We start from the raw sequence: 11,413 nt of genomic DNA, 5'->3' as shown, positions 1-11,413 counted from the left end.
ACTTGTAGAATAATGGTAATCATGATGAAAGATAACAGCAAGTACCTTTACTTACTGGTGCCTATTTATCTTCTAGTCCAGTGAAAAGTTTCCCCAGAGTTCTGTCTAGCTTAAATTCTCTTTTCTCCCTCTACATATACTCTCCTTGGGCTTCATTATCCACTGTAAGGTCACATGTTCCACTTGGGTAGCAAAGACCCAACTCAAGCAACCTCTCACATGCCTTAGTCATGTAGACCTCTGAACACTCCCATAGCATTTTTAACATGCCACCATTATATCAGACAGTTGAAATCTGAATGAGCTTGCCTACATAGGGGAGATAAAATGATAAAGGTAAAGGGCCTATAATCAAGGATTAAGCAACTCCCACATTTTAAAGGCTAAGAAGAAGAGGATTTTAGAGACAGAGAAAATGAGTGGTTAAAGGGGTAGGAGCATAACCAAGAGAGGCAATGTCACTGTTGAATTAGAAAGGAAGAAAGTGTTTCTTGAAGAAGGGTTGGTCAGTAGGACTTAGATGTCAGATGAGGGCTGAAAAATGCCAATTGGAACAAACAACATGGAGGCAGGCCACTAGTGAGCTTAGCCAGAGCTGTTTTGATGAAGTGAAATGGGTAGAAATCAGATCTCTGTGGAATGAGAAGTGTAAGTTGAGTAAAAGGAAACAAAAGGACAGGCAACTATCTCACCTAGAGTTATTTTAAAATCAATGACACCGTTTTTGTTGTTGTTGTTGTTTTTTAATTCCCTTGGAGTCACAGTTAAGACAAGCTGTGAAGGCTGTCATCCAGAAAGGCTTTCCATCCATCTGGAGCTAATTTTACATCCAGCACTTGGTGAGGCTCCTGGGAACCAAACAATCCCATTGCCAGCCTTCCCGATCTAGGATTCCCAGGAGCAGCTGGCTTGTTCCAGAGAGGTCCAGTCTTCAATTCGTCAGTGAACTCAATCCATCAGAGACTTCCAGGTCCAGTTCTGTGGAAATGTCTAGGCCAGTTATTGCCCCCATGACTCACCTATGTTTTTTCATCCAAACTGAAAAATACTTTTCCAGTCACCATCTTTTCCAACCCCTTGTGGCTCTGTGCTTCCTTCTCTCTGAAACAGACGGAATTGTCCCCCTCCCAACCTTTTCCACTATACTCTTCAGAGTCTCTAGTTAATTGCAAACAACTTCAGATATACCCTTAATCCAGACACAGATCCTTCCTCAATTTCCTGGCTCTCACTGAAACCTTCCCTCTCCAGTAGACACTCTCATTTGGGTTATGGTCCTTCTTACTCTCAAAGTCACTTGCAGATCTTTACTCCTCCACGTACCTTCTGGTTGCTCCCCTCTTTCAGGGAGCCACTGGCTCGCTGTCAATCTTTTTACCTCAGGTGTGTAGAATCTATCCTTCATTCTAGGCTCTTAGCACCTTTTCTTCCTCAACAGACCAGAAACCTGGTAGGACCTATCACCTAAATATATTCCAAAGCGGACCACTTGCCCTGCTTGCACCTTTTCCAGGCCACCATAGTCTTTTACGTGGACTGCTACTGTCTCAGAAGTCAGCTTTCTGTTTCTCCTCTTGCCCCCATAATCAATTTTCCATTCAGCTCCCAGGGGCATCTCCCTAAAATGTATGATAGCATGCTATGCTCCTTCTCAAAACCCTCTTGGGGCCTTTCATCACTCTGAGACTGAAATCCAAAACCTTCCGGCATCAGCCCCTGCTCATCTCCCTGCCTCATCTCCTACTAAGCCCCCCTTGCTCAGCCTGCCTCCGCCATACTGGAATCCTCCCAGCAAGCTCATTCCCTCCCCATGGCCTCTGCCTGGAGAGCTCCTCTTGTGGACATAGGCACAGCTTGCTCTCCATTCCATTCACTCCCTGTTCAAATATCAACACCCCAGACAGCCCTCCCTGATCACTTCATCTAGAAGATTCCTGTTCGCTCCCTGCCTCAACATCACTCTCAGCCTGATGCTCTGCACACTTTGCAGCCACAATTGTAGCGTCTATAATTTGTTATAGTGTTTGTTTAGGCCTCTTTCCTCTTTTGGAACCTTAGTGCCGTGAAGAAAGGAATGTATTTGTTTGTCTTGCTCACCTCTGTCTCCTTAGTACCTGGAGCTGGGTTCAACACATATACGTGTTAAGTAAATGTGTTGAATGAAGAGCTCACACACTTTTAGTTTCCTTAGTCTGACATTTTCTTCCTCATGAATTTCCCATTGAACTCACATTCCTTCAAGTCTCAGCTCAATTGCTACCTCCTCCCTGAAGCTCTTTCTGATATCTATACCAGCCAGCATCCTTAACGCCTTCTTGCTTAGTCACCCCAGCATGCTACTACTTTTTTTTTTAAACCTCTGCAATTATTAGTTTATTAGTATCATCCAGGACTCAGGTGTTCAGTATTCCTCCTGAAATTACATAAACAAATGCAAATGCAAATATCCAAGTCAAAGTTATATAACAAAACAGTACTCCATCACAAAAGCGTGTAAAGTTACAAGAACGCTATTTTAAAACACTGGCACCATAAGAGAATGATAATGTCCAAAACCACAAAATTGTCAAATTGTTTCCTAAACAGCTAAACGGATAAACATCTGACCCTAATGAGTTTTGAGTTTTATAAAAATCAAATTCCAAGAAATTGGACAATTCATTCTGTGATACAAAGTTTACTTCCCTCATGTCTATTTGATTTATAAAGGGGCAAACTATAATTTGGAAAATATACTCAATCTTAAATGTGGCATACAATTTTAAAAGTTGGCCCAATTAATTAAAAATACATTTAATGGAGTCTCGAGTTTCCTAAGCAATCCATATTTAGATAAATAGAAGACATTTACAGTGAGCACTTTTTTTTTTTTTTTTTTTTCAGAGCCTTTGCCAGGACTAATGTCAACAAAAAACTTCATACGGCAGTCTTATATTTTAAGCTCACGTTTTTGGGAATACACTCTCAGGCCTTCGTTAACGTGGGAACTGCAAACATAACTGCCATTACATGGTAATGGGAGTTTAAAAAAAATGTCAAGTCCTCGTGTAAAGATTAGAACATACTTTTCTATTAGTCCTTCAGGGACAGACTTTCAAATGTTTGATTCTAATAATCCCATGCTGTGAGTAGTTACATTTACTTTTCACTTTGTAAATGTAACTGGGCTATGTGAAAATTATCAACTGACCAAGAATTTTGAGTTTGTTATGGATGAAAACTGTCTCAATTCAACTCTCATTAGCCTCATCACAAGTATGCAGGGTGTGTAGACAAAAGCTTTTTATCAGCTAACTATATGAAAAGATAAACGCTGTAATAATCATATGATCCAAAATGGGCAAAAGCAAGACTAGCTTCCCCTCAAGAAGAAAAATGTCAGACCTACGAAAAGGACAACAATACTAATAAAAAGCATTGTATTTACTTAGAAGCATTCAGAATGTCAACAAAACAGCTGCAACTTTTTTTTTGCAATTACAGAGTGCTATTCAGTTAACAGAACAATTCTTTCATATAAGCTGCATCAGAGACAACTGGAAGATGAAAGAGCTACCATCCCCATATATTATTAATTTGTGCTGTGCATCAACAAAAACCTGCTTTAAATCCATGCCAATTCACAATTCCCATACTGTACCAGGCAAGGTTAGTGGGTATTGAAAATGCCACCAGGAGAGGGCTATCTACAGACACATTCAGTAGTGTGTTAACTATACAAAAAAAGACACTGTACAGTTTAAAAACAAATCTTACACAGCCTTACATTTCAATTTTTTTTCTTTAAAAGGAGTGAGTTGTGTACAAGGGGGTTAAATGCTTCATAGACAAGAAAAAAAAAAACTGTGCTGGAGCCAACTTATTTATCATCATCTTCTTCATCTTCCTCCTCCTCTTCTTCATCTTCCTTGTCTTCTTACTCTTCCTTCTTTTTCTGGCTTTTTTTCAGCCTTGCCAGCTCCCTTTTTTGGCAGCATCAGGCTTTCCTTTAGCTCGGTCTGCAGCAATGTCCTTTTCACATTTCTCCTTCAGCTTAGCAGTCTTCTTTCCATAAGGCTGCTTGTCATCTGCAGCAGTGTTATCCCACACCTCTCCCAGCTTCTTTGCAACGTCACCAATGGATAGGCCGGGATGCCCTCCTTTGATTTTTGGGCGATACTCAGAACAAAATAAGAAAAAGGCTGAAGGAGGGCTCTTGGGTGCATTGGGATCCTTGGATTTCTTTTTTGTTTCCCCTTTAGGAGGAATATAAGTTTTCATTTCTCCCTCATAATGGGGCTTGTCCGTCTTTGCCATGTCTTCAAATTTTCCTTTCTCCTTAGCAGACGTGGTCTCCCACCTCTGTGAGCACTTCTTAGAAAACTCTGAGAAGTTGACTGAAGCATCTGAGTGCTTCTTCTTATGTTCCTCCCAGCAGGTTTGCATACAATGACAGCATACGATGACATTTTGCCTCTCGGCTTCTTAGGATCTCCTTTGCCCGTGTTTAATTATTTTTCCTCAGCGAACATACAGTCACCCAGTGCCTGGCCAGCTCACACGTGCCCCGGTGCTGTCTCTATGGAGCTCAATGTACTGCAATCAGCATGCTACTACTTTTATTGAGAAGGGACATGATTCATTTTAGAGAAAGAGCATGGGTTGTTTAGAGTCAAACAGACCTAGGCTTATGTATAATCAATGTTTTACTCTGTGTGACCTTGGGCAGGTCATATTACCTCTCAGAGCCTCAGTTTTCCCACCTTTGGAAGGGTGATAGTGTCTAATCAAAGGGCTGTGGTGGGGATGAATGAAATGAAGACTATCAAGCTTCTGCTATATATATTCAGTGCTCAGTAAGTGTGACTCACCCCTTGCATCCTGCTAAGCATTAAAGTTACTTGTTTATCTCATTATATAGAAAGCTCTGTTAAGGATAACCTCATCAGTATAATATTCTTCTAGAGGGCCTAGTACAATGCTTATGTAGTAAGTGCTCAAAGAATGTTTGACAGACTAAGTCCAATTTTCTTAGCATGCTATCTCCTAAATTTGTTCACTCCTGCTGCTTATCGAAGATGATAATATTTGTATGGAATACTAGGTCATCTGAAAGGGACCTGGGGGCATCAACATGGTGCTTGGTGAAAATATTAAGTACATTTACTTTATCCTATATGATAAGGAAAATGAAATATGGGGAACTATATTAAATGTTTCACTTGTATAAAACTTTGAAATATAATCTCTTTTAATGACTGGACTCAGGAAGTTTACAGAGGATGCTATCAAAATAGAATTCAAAAGGAAGCTTGAGTGATTTTGAAAACATTGGGTTTCACAGTTTTAAAATCACTATAAAATATTTACAAACATTAATAACTGGAGGGACACTGGTAGTCTGTTCTGGGGAACACCTGCTATGAAGATCAGCTTTAGTCAATGTTTATCCAAAGTTCCGTATGCTTTTCTAACTGAGGAAAAAGATTGGCCATAGGTGGTGCCCTCGTGGTGGGCAGGCAGCAGGAATTGGGACAGCATGGCCTGCTGTGCCCAGGCACATGGCTGGCAATCAACAAATATCATTGCCTAAATATCTGCTAACTTTCATCTGAGTCTAGTTTCTTTTGTCTTTACTTTTAAAAGGGACATTGATCAACTAAATGTTCCTGCATTTGTTAAACTTAACAAATGCAGGAACACCTCAACAAGGTTACTGATGTATTTTGGGCATGACTCATGTTTATTATCCTGTGTTTCTGACTCTCGGTAGCATGTGGGTGGGTTGGCCTTGATTGCTGTACCATGTTGGAATGACTTTGAAGGATACTGTTGATTCCAAGGGATCCACTGCCTGCCAAAACCAAGTTCCAGGAAAAGAGATGGAAGAGAAGGAGAGAGATACAACCTGAGGGATTGGAAAATTAGACAGTAGCCATCTGTTACTGCTCCCACCTAGCTCATGAGCGGCTGTGAATACAGGGCTATTTTTACAGGTGCATATTTGTGTTCGCTTGCCCTCCACTTGTCTTTCTGGGTTCATTTGAAAGTACTTGAGATGATGCAGGGGGCCCTTTGGCTCTGTAAAACAGCAGGATGGCTCAGAGCCCTACCTGGTCTTGACATTCGGATATATTCCACATCCAAGGATGGGAAAAGCATTTGGCGGCAGAGGTGAAAGAGAGGGCTCAATGGAGCACCAATTTGGCCGATGAAAGATACTGAGCAGATATCTTGGGGCAGCTGCAAGATAACTAGAGTTCCTTCATATATGACAAACTGAAGTACTTGGGGGCTATGCTAAGCCCAAGAAGACAGAATACAATCAGAACAAAGTGAACTCACATATATGTGGGCATATAAATATTTCTACTTCTATCATCTAACCCTGTAAGTGCTGGTACACAACGGGTCAAGTCACATGGGTCTCAAACAAAACTTCTTTCCAGGTTATGGCTCCTTTTTGCTCTTGAAAGTTTCCATTTAGAGGGATGCTCAGGTTATAAGATCTTGAGAGTTCCAAGTGAACTTTTATATTATATTTTCTTTCTGTGTGACACAGATTTTTAAAAACAATTTGTTTATGTTTTTCTTATATTAAATGCAATGCAATTATTGACAATCTACCATGGAGCCAGAACTCTGATAGGTGCTGGAGACACAGGGCTGCATAAAATGGCCCAGGGGGGAAAAACAGACATCCAAGTCCTCAGTTTATCCAGCATGATGTATGCTATAATGAAGGTAGTGGAGTGCACCATGGAGAGAGCAAGAGGAGTCTTAAAATCAGCCTGAGGAGCTTCACAGAAGAGGTAATGTTTGCGCCTGGATTCCTGTCTCCAGGAATAGGTAAATACTAAGTGGAGGAAGAACATGCAGGAAATAAAATGGTGGTCCAAGAAGATGGAACAACACATGCAAAGGTCCTGAGGTATAAAACAATCTGGCCCATTGAAGTTGAAACAGCATATGCAAAGACCCCGATGTCTGAAGCAGCCTGGAACAAGGGACAGCAGGTAGTTTGATAAAGCTAGAATAGAAGTTATTTAGAACAGGGAATGATAGGTGAGTACTAGATCATGTGACAAGCCAAGGACTTCCTTAGGAAAGCAACAGGGAGCTGATAAATTAGTGTAATAGGTGGTAACATGATTATATTTGAATCTGAGAGAAACCACTGCAATGCAGAGGATAAAATGAAGGCTACTAAATTTGAGGCAAAATGACCAAGTGATAGTGACAGCCTGAATTATAGAGGTGCTGGCAGGGATGGAGAGGGGAGGATTTTGAGAAATAGTTAGAGAAGGCAGTATAGAGAAAACTTAGTGTCTGCATAGATATCAAGATCAGGAACAAGGAAAAGAGAAGGAAGACTTCCAAGTTCCTATGTAGGGTAATTGGTGGATGGTGGTATTATTAAGGGGGATATAAATTCAGCCGAAGACTTTATGAAATGGGGAGGGACAAGAAAAAGAATTCCACCGGGGTACCTCGAGTTGAAATTACCAATGAATATTCCTCAAATTCCATTTTCTGTGTGATGATACTCAGCTCAAAAAAGAATCCACTGTCTACAGAGTGAGCCTGGCACTATGTAGCTTTGAGAACTGGCTCCTGACTTGTTTTTCTCCCCCAACTCCTCCACATAAACCCAAGTCTTCCTGTGGCTCATCCATTTTTTTCCCTTGTCAGAGGACTTTTCTATTGAGGCTTACTTGAAGCCTCACATCCTTGTATGACTTCCCTTGACAACCCACCTAATGTTAGTGTTCCCTGAGCAGTACCATGTGAAATTACATGTTACTCTATGTCTATGTTCTAGCTTCCCTGATGGAACTGGGAATAGCTGACATAATGGGGGTGATCATGTAGCTGAAGGGCATGGACATTGTTGGCTGAATGGAAAATGGTCCATATCAGAGAACATTGGAGGTTGCTGGACATGTTTGCAATAGATCAAAGTAGTGATGTGGGCTGGCCTGTGGGGGTGTGGAGACTCATTCATTCTTCTCATTGAGCCTCTTGTTCTGGCAATAGCACCCTCAGTTCTTTGGATCTTTGCATTTGCTAGGATTCCCTGTGGGTTTGGATATGGCTTATGCCTACAAAAGGGGAACTGGCAGATGTCTGTCCTTCCTGGGTCTACTGGCCACCCCTGACCTTGTCCAATGACAAAGTTCTTGTCGCTCCTCTTTCCCACTTTCTGAAGTATTATGACTGAGCAATTTGGGGGTGGCGGTGGAGGAGGTGGGGAAGAGGGCCATCTCTGACTCTGGTAAAGTAAGCCTCCTACTTCCAGTAGGGGGTAGTGCTGCACTTCCACAGGCTGACCAGCACCTGGCCTGGGTGCTGTGGTGCGGTGGATGGTTACCAGGGTCCCCCCTTTGCCATCAACTGGGATTTTCACCTGTGTACTTGACCTTCTTGATATCAATAGATGAGGCTCTGGAAAGCAGAGACCCTGCCATATCCCTTTAGTACCTAGCATTTGGCAGATAATAGATGCTCAGTAAATGCATATTGTTGCAACGGTATGGGACAAGGTAAATTTGCTTAAAACAATTACACACACACACACACACACACACACACACACACACACACACACACTGCAATCCATTTTCATTATACTGTTAGTTTAGTCAGGACCTATTATGTGTCAGGCATTATTCCAGGCACTCTACATATATCATTTCTAATCCTCTTAATCCTTTCACTAAGTGTGTTCATCCTGTTTTAGACATGTATTTATTGAAACGTCAAAACAGTGTTTGGAACTGGTGCTTAAATATAGGCTTAATTTTAGCCACATTCATGCTATTTTGTGAGCTCATTTTTGGCCAGCAGACATCTTTGACAATAAAGCCTACAGATAAGTCAGCGCTGTCATTTCCTCCTGGGGTCTGTTTGGTTCTCTCCTATGTTTCCCACTGTATGCACAGACGTGCGCCCCCCCCCCCCCCCCCTCCCACACACACACACACACACTTTCCTTTTCCTTTAACTCACTCATACTCCACACTCCATAATATGGAAAAGGGACCCTTATTGTTCCATAAGATGTTTGGTACTTTCCTTCTTCTGTACTGTTCTGTGAATGCTACTCTGTCTAATTAGAATTTTTGGTGATTTAAAAGCCTTAAGAAGAAATGCTCATCAATGTTATAAAAACTGCTTTTTGCTAGAGTTAAATAGCCCAGCTATTTTTTATTTGAAGAAAAGAATGCTAGTTCTCCAATACAAATCACTAGACTGATATGTTAGTCTTTATATTTCTCCTCCATTTTTTCTCTCTTTTAAGGCTTTCTATTATATTTTCATTTTGCACCTGGGACTTGAACATTGGGGTTTCCTTGGAGACTTCTTACTGTAAAATACTGAGCCATTTTATTGTAGGACTGGGTAAATACGATCAATTTAATGGCAAGGAAATGCTTATTTTCCAAGACTAATAATCACAATCCATTCCTCACTGGCTTCCCTGCTTCTAGCATGGCTCCCCTGCAGTCATGCAGCTGCCAAATTCTCTTTTCTCACCTGCTGCTCTGACAGTGTCACCTCTCTCCTCAAACTCCCACGGTGGCTCGCTATTACCTTCATGTTCATCCATGCCCAAAGCCACCCCCCTAGCTTTCAGACCCCTGCTCTCTTCAGTTTCCCACCTTCTAGACCTTCCAAGAGTTCTGCTGTCAATGCTTTCCCATTATTCCTAGCGCCATTCCTCAATATGTCAGGAATCCACTGGGAGCATGCCAATGGATTCTGATCAGCTTCTGAATGCTGCTCCCTTTGCCTCTAAATCCCTTCCCAGGACTTCCAGCTCCCAATTCCATTTTGTTGTTGTTGTTGTTGTCAAGGATTACCGGCTGAAATTTCACTTCTTTCTCAAAGTCATTTTCATCTAATAGAATAATAGCTTGTACTCTGTACATTTTATTTATTCATTTTAATTGAGGTCAAATACACATAATATAAAATTACCATCTTAACCATTTTTAAGTATACAGTTACTAGTGCTTAAGTAGATTCACATTGTTCTGCAATGAATCTCCAGAACTTTTCATCTTGCAAAACTGAAATAATATACCCGTTAAACAATAATTCTCCATTCTCCCCTCCTCCTAGCTTTTGGAAACTACCATCCTACTTTTTGTCTTTATGAATTTGACTACTATAGTCTCTTCATATAACTGGAATCACGCAGTATTTGACTTCTTTTGACTGGCTGATCTTACTTAACATAATGTCCTCGAAGTTCATCCATGTTGTAGCATGTGCCAGAATTGCCTTCCTTTTAAAGGCTGAATAATACTCCATTTTATAGATATACATTTTGTTTGTGCAATCATCTGCTGTTGGAAATCGGGGTTGCTTTCACCTTTTGGCTATTGTGGATAGTGTTGCTATAAACATGGGTGTACAAATATCTCTTTGAGAACTTGCTTTGTATTCTTTGAGGGTATCTACCCATTTTGTACATCTTTTAAAAATATATTTTATAGAGATAGGAAGGGAGGAGGAGAGAGAGAAACATTGATGAGAAAGAATCATCAATCAGCTGCCTCTTGCATGCTCCACACTCTGGATGGAGCCCACAACCCAGGCATGTGCTCTGACTGGGAATTAAACCGGTGACCTCTTGGTGCATAGGATGATGCTCAACCAACTGAGCCACACCCACAGGGCCACTTTATACATCTTTAAATAAAAAAAAATAGTTTTCATTATGTGCTGAATGAAAACCAAACCAAACCAAATATTTGGTTCTTTCAACTGAGTCATAATAAGAGATGTGCTAATATTAAAATAGGCTGCATCTGCTTCAGAATCCAATGGTAATAAACAAATATTTCACAATAAACTATGAGTGGCATTTATTTGTTGACTGGGTCAAACCTCAGAAGCAGAGGGAGAGATGATAATCTGAAAAATTGTGGAGTGCTTTAGCTCTTCTTCATTTTTATGGAATTTATTGTAGTTTTGTGATGTCAGAATAATATGTGGTAGAAATATGGGAAGCACAGAAAAGTATGTGTGTGGTCAGTTTGCTAAGTGAAAAGTACACATTACCTTTCTTGTTAAGATATATCTCCCCAAGTGATTCTGATCGCCTCTCCCACAGCCCTCATGCGCTGTTCCAGGTGTAGAGAGAACCTCCAGGAGCTGGGCTGGAGTACTTGTAAATTATAAGGGTTACTTTTGTCTCTCTGGTATGGGACCTCTACTAAATGTGGCTCCTCTTCTCACTATACATCTGATCTTACCTTTGACTCTCAATCTTCTTAAAACAAAAAGAGATGAGAAAAGAGGACCTCAAGAAAAGTGCACCAAGGGCAAAAATTGTCCTTTAAGACTCATACAGAGTAGGCCCACCTTTCCCTCTTCCAAGCAAGAGACTACTTGAAGCTGTTTTCAGAGGTGGAGGCCTTTCCAC

General features: G+C 41.0%; 1 pseudogene; it reads right to left on the bottom strand.

Annotated features, from left to right (window-relative positions):
* Positions 1 to 3,859: 3,859 nt before the first annotated feature.
* On the bottom strand, positions 3,860 to 4,490 carry LOC118649871 (annotated as a pseudogene).
* Positions 4,491 to 11,413: the final 6,923 nt, after the last annotated feature.

Source organism: Myotis myotis, unplaced genomic scaffold, assembly GCF_014108235.1.
Source record: "Myotis myotis isolate mMyoMyo1 unplaced genomic scaffold, mMyoMyo1.p scaffold_m19_p_3, whole genome shotgun sequence".
NCBI classification, from domain to species: Eukaryota; Metazoa; Chordata; class Mammalia; order Chiroptera; family Vespertilionidae; genus Myotis; species Myotis myotis.
Note: the sequence above shows the minus strand (reverse complement) of the source record. Positions and strands in the feature narration are given on the sequence as shown.